Source organism: Arachis hypogaea, chromosome 3 (genome assembly GCF_003086295.3).
Source record: "Arachis hypogaea cultivar Tifrunner chromosome 3, arahy.Tifrunner.gnm2.J5K5, whole genome shotgun sequence".
Taxonomy (NCBI): domain Eukaryota; kingdom Viridiplantae; phylum Streptophyta; class Magnoliopsida; order Fabales; family Fabaceae; genus Arachis; species Arachis hypogaea.
Window position 1 is genome coordinate 141,791,329 of NC_092038.1, and position 10,001 is coordinate 141,801,329.

Consider the following 10,001-nt stretch of genomic DNA (forward strand, 5'->3'; position numbering starts at 1 on the left):
CTCTCCTGCGAGATGCTAAAATGACACTCCCCTCCCCTCTATTTTATAAATGTACATTCCCCTCCCTTCTAACTTTTAAAAAACCTCCTCTTTAATCCATTTTAAATTTTTTTGTGTTAACTAATATTAACTTTATCCATTTTTTAAGAAAAATAAATTATTTTTTGAAAAAATATCCACTAACAAAAATTTTATTTTTTATCATTAAATTTTGCTTACCAAAATATCCTTTAATAAATTATTCTTTTATTGATTAAATTATACTTTTACCAAAATATTTTTAAAAATATTAATAATTAAATTATTTTTTCTAAGATACCTATCGTTCAATAATTTTTTAATTATTAAATTATAATTTTTCTAAAATTTTTGTTAATAATTATTTTTATAATTATTATTAATTTTTTGATATCAATATATATTATTTTAACATTAAATAAAAAAATTTACCATTGTTTATATGTATAACAATTAATATATATTGATATTGAAAAATAATCTTACTAAAATTTTTTATTTAATACTAAAATAATATATATAAATATCAAAAAATTAATAGTAAAATATAAACAAATTGTTAACGAAAATTTTGGTAAAATTATAATTTAATAATTAAAAAATTATTGAAGGATATTTAAAAAAAAAATAATATAATTATTAATTTTTTTTAAAATATAATTTAATCAATAAAAGAATAATTTATTAAAAGATATTTTGGTAAGCAAAATTTAATGATAAAAAATAAAATTTTTGTTAATGGATATTTTTTTTAAAAAATAATTTTTTCTTAAAAAATGGATAAAGTTAACATTAGTTGATACAAAAGGTTTAAAATGAATTAAAGATAAAATTTTTTAAAAATTAGAAGAAAAAAAATGTATATTTATAAAATAAAAGAGAGAAAAATATCATTTTAACATGTCACAAGGAAGGAAAGTGGAATTTTCTCATTTAAAAAACAAACACAGCCTTGTTGACGTGAGTCATTATTTAGGAGGTGGGTCTCCAAGCACTGACTACTGTCACACTTTGATTGGGTGATTGGTCACACACGTTCTGTTCCCCAACTATTCTGCTTCTTCCCAGATACTTCATTTACAAATGATTCCATCACACATTAGAATTTACATTAAACACGTACGTTTTACGTTGGATTAAGGGTTTGTTTGGAGGAGCTTTTAACAAAATATTTTTTTTTAGTTTATTTTTTTAAAAAATCTTATAAAAAAGTAAAAGTAATTTTATGTTTGGATATTTTATATAAAAAGATTTTTTTATTTATCAATTATGTTTGGATATAATAATATAAAAATATTTTTTTATTTATTTATTACATGAAAAATATCTTTTTTTAAGAAAAAAATATCTTTTAAAAAAATATGTAAATTACAGCTTTTCAAAAAATATGTTTTTTTTTATTTTTCTAGTCTTTTACTTTTACTGCTAAAAATTTACCAAACACGCAAAAAAATAAAAAAAGATATTTTTCATTCAAAAAAGATCTTTTTTATCAAAATAATGACGCCCAAACAAACACTAAATAACTCTCCATTAGTTTAATTATTTTTGTAACTAATTATTGTTAGAAATTTGAGTAGCATGCATCAACCTTTAAGTTTATATATATATATATATATATATATATATGAATATTTATTATAGGAGATTTATTATTACGATTCTCTTAATACCTATAAATATCCTTTTATATTGTATTATTTCAGACAACTTGATTACACTTAATAATACACAAATCCTTTCTCCAGTTTAGTCTCTTATTTCTAACATGGTATCAGAGCCATGGCATCCTCCTTGAAAATAATAGGTTATTTTTCTTGCGGTGAAATCACCGTAGTTTTTGTATTTTTTTCTATGCTATTCTTCTTTCTCTTTTGTTATTCCTTTGATACTTTTTCACCTGACCGACTAGCTTATTTTGAGTTGAATGATCAAACACCATTGTCATCCGCTGCTTACCTATTCTCATGAAGAAATCATATAGTTTTCGTTCTTTTTTGGCAGTTCCGTCTACGTTCTCTCGTGGCAGTTCTGTCTGCATTTTCTCGTGGCAGTTCCGTTGCGTTCTCTCGTGACAGTTTCGTTTATGTTCTCTCGTGGCAGTTCCATTTGTATTTTCTCGTGGCAGTTCCGTCTGCGTTTCGTTTGTGTTTCCCTGTGACAGTTCCGTCTGCACTTCCTTCAGATAGCGGCAGTTCTGTCTGCAATTTCTTCGGACAAGCAGCAGTTCCGTCTGCGCTTCCTTCAGATAGTTCCGTCTGCACCCGTTTTATTAGTTTATGCAGTTTTTTTCTCTTTATTTCGTTGTTTTAAATAAGTTTTAAACTCAAGTCACTTGAGTTTGAAGGAGATGTTAGAATATAATTAGGATCAATTAGGATAAATTAGTATTATTTAGTATATCTAAATATTTATTATAGGAGATTACGTCTTTATTATTACGATTCTCTTAGTACCTATAAATACCTTTTTATATTGTATTATTTCAGACAACTTGAATAGACAACTTGATTACACTTAATAATACATAAATCCTTTCTCCAGTTTAGTCTCTTGTTTCTAACAATTAGTATAAAAATATTTTATACATATAATTAATTATATACTTTTTATTAATTAAAATAATTCATTTTTAATTTTATTATTTAAAAAATTATCTAACTATATAAATTTAATTAAATAATTATGTAAATATTTTTATATTATTAATATATTAAAATTAAACTCATATATTTATTTACTAGGAATTGATTGCAAGGGAATGATGAATTGCGACATTAATTAGGCCATTTTTACCTAAATTATATAAATGATTTGAATTATGGGATAATCACTTTTGCGAATGATTTTATCTAACCACTAATCTTAGGCCAAATTTTGACAGTAATTTTGATTCGAGTTTTGTTAGATAAATTGAGAATTATCATATGTTAATTAATTTAATTATAAAAATAATAACTAAGAGAATAAAAGAATATTTAGTATATATAATTAAATTATTTATTTAAAAGATATATTAAAAATTAGCTAAAATAATGATTAATAATTATGAAAAATCAAACATTTTATTATTTATAAATTGCATCGAAGATTTTAGTTAGTCGAGTTGAATTAAATATACATATCATTTATTAGTATTTATTTTAAGCCTAATTATGATTTAACCCTTTTATTTTAGTAAATTTATGAGTTAAAATTTTAAACCTAAGATGTAAAAACCTTTAAAATCTTGTAGTCACTTTTTTTTTCCTAAATTTTATGAATAATTTTTTTTTAGTCTTTTTAAAAAATTTAGGTATGAACAAGACAGATAGAGTGATTCTCTTAACTGTTATATCAAGAAATTAAATTGAATTAGAGGAATCTCTTTCTTTAATTTTTCATTTTATCTTTAGTTTCATTCCGTATCAATTTTTCTCTTAAAAAAAATTAATAAATTATCATTTCTATCCACAAATATTTTAAAATTGATAAAATTATTCATAAAAAATTAAAACTAAAAATAAAATTCAATCAATAAAACTAACCAAATGTTACAAATAATTTAAAATTTTTTAAATTATTCCTTTTTCTAACATAACCTAATCTCAAATTTCCATCTATACCGTACCCTCTTCCCACCAGTCTGTAGTCACTGCCACCACCCATCCCACCCGCCATCCCCTCACAACTAATCATAACTCCTCCTCTATCGGCCCCTCCCCGAAGTAACGCCGCCCCGCCGACAAGAACATTCGCGACGAAGCTAGCAACAACACCACCAACGACAACCTGTTCTCAACTTGCTATACATCCCCTTCAACACCAATCCTCCTTCCATGGAGTCATGCTCCCTCGGTGAGATCGTCTACCGCTCCCAATCCAGTGACCTCCTTAATGTCTAGCATGATATGGCTCTCAAAAGTTCGATGGCAAGTACTTATCAACACCTTTAAAAATAACTTCAATCTTTTTTGAAATGTGAATAGATGATACCCAGAAGAATTAGAAAATTGAAATAGAAGTAGGAGAAGTGGGATGTGTAAATGAGATTATGAAAAGAGTGAGAAAATGATTAGGAGTAGCAGAGACTAATCACTATTATCCATAAAGAACACGCTTTTTAGTATGATTATTCTTGTTTTTGAGGTGCTATTAGTTTTGATTTTTATGATGGCATGAATTTTGTTTTGACGAGCTGAAATGAATTGAAAAAAAATGACGTTGTAAAAAGAAAAGAAAAAAATATTGCATCACAAAATTCAGTACTCTTTTTTTTTTCTTGCAAAGTTATGAATTTTATTATTGAAAATTGGTCTAATTTGGACTAATTACAAAAAATGTAATAAAGAGAATAGAAAGTTCAAATTTTAATAAAATAACTTAAACATAAAGAACCAGAAAAGTAAAATAAAAATTCAGGGGCTTCTTATTTTCTCTCGTACACTTCTCTTTGCCATCTCTATAATAGTTGTCAAAGGGGTGGTTCTACTTTTAAATACCAGGCATTTCTTGTTAACCAGATTTGTCATATGAGATTTGCTGCTACTGCTCTTTTATTTTTTGGATTTTCCTCCAATCTCAGTTCTATATTCAACCGAATCCACCACTCCCATGGTTCTCGAGTTTGAATCGGCCATGGTAGATTTGAGCATCTTCAAGCTTCAGTCACGTCTGGACACTCCCAGAAATAGTGAAAAATACTTTCTTGTGATCGATTGCATTTTGGGCACCAGAGTTCAATGGATTGTATTCGGGCGTTCAATCTTTCTTTCACAGGGAGTCCTCCATGCATCAGTTTCCAGAGCAAATTCTTTATTTTCGGTTGACAATTAATTTTTCATATGCTCTTCCATAAGTATTTTCTTTTGCATTGTTATGGCAGATATTCAGTTGGTAGGCGGTAGAAGTTAAAGACTATTTTGTATCCCGAAACAACAGTAAAGCTGCCCCCTTTCTCCAACATCCAGATAACTCTATCCTCTGTCTCATGAATTGGAGTGTTGATTATTGCTATAGCTACTTCTAGATTGAAATTGGTCTGAATTAAGTTCTGGTTTCATGTTCTGTTTGAATGCTATAATTGTGAATCTCATTCTAGATTAACAGTCATTGCAGTGGTAGTAATAGGAGTAATTGAAACATAATCCTTCACCCATGAGTCTTTTCGAATTCTGATATTAAATCCCCTTCCTACTTTCCATAGTATACTTTTTTCTAGCACCTTTCTGTCCTCGATAATACTCCTCAAATCTCATGATGGGTTATTACCAACCTCTGCTCTTAGGAAACTTGAATATCTATAATATTTGTTCTGTAACACTTCACTGATGAGAGAATTAGGTCTGGAAACTAACCTCCAACCTTGCTTTGCAAGCATGACAAGGTTAAAAGCCTTCAAATCTTTAAAGTTGAGACCCCTTTGCATTTTTGGTATGCAAAAAATCCTCCATCCGATCCACTGCATCCTGTTTTCTGACCATTTCTGCCCCTACCAAAACTGGAGTATGGCTCTCTGAATCTCTTCAATTAGTATCTCCGGTAACTTGAAGCAACTTAGAGTGTATATGGGTATCGTCATTGCCACTGCCTTAATAAGCACTTCGCGTCTATTAGAAGACAATAGAGCCCTCTTCCAATGGTTGAGCTTCTGACACACCCTATCTTTAATGTAGTTAAATGTTGCTTTCTTTGATCTCTGAATCACTGTCGGTAAACCCAAATATTTGTTTTGATTGCCAACATGAGGAACAAGGAGAATCTCCGCCAAATGGTCTCGGACTAGAATTGGTGTGTTCTTACTAAAGAAGACTGATGATTTGTCCAAGTTTACCTTTTGGCCACTAATTTCTTCGTAAGTCTGTAGGACCTGTAGCAATCTCTAGCACTTTACTTCTGAAGATTTGCTAAAAAGAATTGAATCGTCTATGAAGAAAAGATGATTGATTGTTGGACACTTTTGATTGAGTCTCAAACCATATATTTTCAGCCTCTGTTCTTTTCTGTGGAGCAGATGGAAGAGTTTCTCTGCACAAAATAAAAATAGGTAGGGAGATAGAGGATCATCTTATCGTAATCCTCTACATAGTTTAAAATAACAATGAAATTGTCCATCCACAGTAACAAAATAAGATACTATTGTCACATGTTCCTCAATTTACTTTATCCATCGATCACAAAAATCTAGTTTCGTTATCATCTTCCAAACAAATTTCCATTACATCCTATCATAAATCTTGTTCATATCCAGCTTTAATGTTAAATCATAATCTCTATACCTTTTATTTTAAAAAAAATGCATGCAAAATTCAGTACTTCACTTGAACTTATTTTGTAATTTGTTGGATTGAAGTGGAAAGCGGTGGTGGCTATTAGCTAAGTAGAGTAGGATGGAAAGAAAATGTAAATAAAAATTTAGAATTATATTAAATTAAAAAAATAAATAATTTTATAATATTTAAATAATTTTATCGTTTGAATTCTATTATTTTGAGTGTATAATTTTAATTTTAATTTTTTATAAATAATTTTATTAGCGTTCAAAATATTCATAAGTAGTATAGTAGTTTACTGAAGGAAAAATGTATACACATTTGAAGTCCGAAAGCTAGACATTAATTGTATTAAGATTAGAAAACGATTAGTCAAAATAAGACCCACATATACATAGGATCTTTGCTCTTGGACAAAAGCAGTCACATCTGTTATAGAATCATGGACAGCACAGGGATTCAAATAAATAAACGAGCTTCAATTAATAAAGTTATATATATATATATATATAACAATCGATTTAGGGGAAAATAATGCAAATGAAGATATAGCTAGAAAATGACTAAAGAAAGAAAATGATCCTAAATAGCGTGGAAACGATGATGATGTATGCATAAACATTGTGCTGATGATAATTGTTGGAGAAGTTGATTACCTTATTATATTATTATTGTATTTGTACAGAAGAAGAAAAAAGGGCACGTTATAATAATTGAGGGCCCTTTCTTTATGTGCAATAATTTTGAGGAGCTTACAGATTTGCGATTCTAATTGGTTATCTCATCAGAAGGTTTCTTTTCCACTCGGGTCATATCTTGCCAGGTAACACACATATCAATATATCATATATGAAGAAATTCGCAAATTTTATGATCAGTATTTCATATATGACAAATTCAACTCGGCCCCTAAATTATTTCTAAGTTATTATTTTAATTTGTAATCCTTAATTTGCATATAAATTGAGTTACATGAATCTCTAAATGTGTAGAAATAAATATTGTAATATTTGGGTTAACCACAAAAAATACTCCCAAATTTTGTAAACGTTGACAATAATGTTCTCCTTTTTATTATCAACAAAAATATCATTGAATAATTTAAAAACACATACGAAATGTCTGCCGTCAAGTGATGGCTTTTTCATTAACGGAAGTGTTTGATGTGACAAACAAAAAAGCTTACGTGGCAAACGGAGATCTTACTTGAATCCATTCTCAAATTTTCTAATTCATTAACCATAATCCCCAATTGTAAAATGAGAACGTGATACATCTGAAGAAGGGTTCAACCATGGATGTAGCTGGAATGAAACGAAGGTCTGCGTCAATGGCAGAAGGATGCAAGGATTGGTGCGGAGACTCTGGTTCGAAGCAGTATGATGGTATGTGTCTCTGCTCTCTTGCTGTTATTGTTCTGAAATCGAAGACGAATGCTAACCAGGGAGGTAGTTCTTTCGGTGTCCACTATGAAAGGTAAATATGACTTGATTTTGCTCTCCAATTGGTCTTCGTTGTTGTTCCTATTTTAATATGTTTTTCGCATCTTTTGATTCATCATTGTTCTTCATCGGTTTTCAATATGTATTCTTGGCAGAATAAAAATCAAGATTGCAAATATTTTCAATGGATTGATGAATTGGAAGAGCATCAACACATGGTTGAAGAGGAGGAATGCTCTTGGAACAACAAACCTGTGCTATCTTCACGTGGAAAACTCAAACAGAAGAGCGTTAGGAAGCTGTTCGAATCAGTAGAGTGTGAGGACATAGTCCCCATGGTGCAACCTGTTCTTACAAAAGAATTGAAGGAGAAATTGAAGAGGATTGAAATTCTTCTAATCATGATGTGCATTGGGGTTGTAATTGGTGTCTTCATCAATTTCTTTGCTCTGTTTAAGAACTTATTTGTACTACTGTTGAATAGTGGATGAAGAGTAAATGTCAATTAGAGTGTATTTTGATAACTATTGATGTGCCAAATTTGGTTGAAACATGGAATGACAACTCTTGTATTGTGTTTTGATGAGAATCTGATGTGTATTAAGAGTGTACCATATTATTCGACTGTAGCTTTGATGAGAACCTGATGTGTGTTGTATTTTTCAAGGTGCAGTAAAATTAAATAGAACACTTGTAGTACAAACTTCATAATTAACATTTAAATGTAGTGTATCTAATCATATTGACCATAACAGGTTACATAACATTTATCAGCAATCCACAAAAAGTAAATTAACATTCCCTATCATTTAAGCATAACCTATGAGCAAGTGACAATATCTAGATGACATAAGCTAATTAGGTAATGTACCATAAGAAGTACTAAACAGAGTCAAACACAACCTAGTCCAATAACTTTCAAAACAAGTTAAACAATTCATCCAAAAAGCTCATTAACACCAAAAAAAAGGAATGCTAAATCAATTCCACAATATCAAAAGATCATAATACAATACATTCATCATGGCTTCTTCTTTGGGTTCTCTGAAGGCTTTGAAGGTGTAGGTGTGAGCATGAATTCCATGAACCTCTTTGTGGTGCCTTTACTTGCTGCATTCATTGTTTGTTGAGAAACCATTGAGGGAGCATTGGAGCTAGAATTTGGCACATGCACTTGGCTTGGAATATTGGGTCTCACAGGAATATTGGGCCTACCAGCTACGCTGGACCTGACTTGTGATGGCCTAAAAGGTGCATTGGGCCTCACTGTAGTAGCCCTTGAAGAGGGAGTAGCAGCATTCAATGGAGCAGCCCTAATTAGATCATGTGCACCTACAACAGTGGATGGTGGTCTCATAATTGGGATCTTTGCCCTAGCACTAGATGCACCCCTCCTCACAGGTCTTGGTACAGCAGCAACAGCATGGGCAATCTTTGGTGGATTTGACTTCTTGATAGTAGTGGCTGGTGCTTTTACTGAAAATGCTGGTATTGGTGCAGAGCCTGTTGAGCAAGATGTTTCCATTGTTGTGCTTGCAGTCATGGTTGAAGCAGATGCTGCTGCAAGGTTTGAACCCAACTCTTGGGCTTGCTACAAATTGAAAACATAGATTCTAGAAGTCTGTATATATTGCAGAAAAACAAGTACAAAGGTGTAAGTATGAAGCTAACATCGTCGTCAGTTTGAGATTGTGGGTGCCCCTGTGTAACTTGTTGTTCATCTGCTGCCTCAAGAGTCTCCTCATAATTCATTTTTTGCTCTCTGTCTGATAGATCAGCAGTATCTTGTTATTCATATGTTGATCCTGATGCAGTTTCGACAGCTTGACCAGTTTTTCAGTAAGACTCTTTTTCTTCTCCTCACATGTCCTTGCATTGTGTCTTTGCTGTAGCATATACAATAGATTGGTACATATTTAGAATACAAAACCAAAATTTAGCCAATACAACAGATTGGAACATACTTAGAATACAAATTCAGCACTTAATGTATATGACATCTTGGTGCATATTTAGACTACAAAACCAATGACTTAATATAAAGAGAGGGGTATACCTTTTTGCACCACTTACAAGTGGTTTGACCATACTTTCGCTTTGTTTTTTATTGGTTATCACCCTGACGCTCAAATTCATGACGTGCTCTCTTCTTTGTAGGCCTACCGATTGGTCATTTGTATGGAGGAGGTAGACAAGGATAACCCTCATAATCACCCCCAATACTCTTCACTGGGTATAGAGTTGATGTGGTGCTGATATGCCCTGTTGTAGTGCTCCATGCACAACTAGT

At 30.8% G+C, this 10,001-nt stretch overlaps 1 long non-coding RNA gene across 1 annotated transcript; it reads left to right on the forward strand.

Annotated features, from left to right (window-relative positions):
* The first annotated feature begins 3,596 nt into the window (after positions 1 to 3,596).
* On the forward strand, positions 3,597 to 8,327 carry LOC112736108 (uncharacterized). Its single transcript, XR_003168726.3, has 4 exons — positions 3,597 to 3,929; positions 6,955 to 7,092; positions 7,574 to 7,745; positions 7,867 to 8,327. It is a non-coding gene; the product is annotated as an uncharacterized lncRNA (long non-coding RNA).
* Positions 8,328 to 10,001: the final 1,674 nt, after the last annotated feature.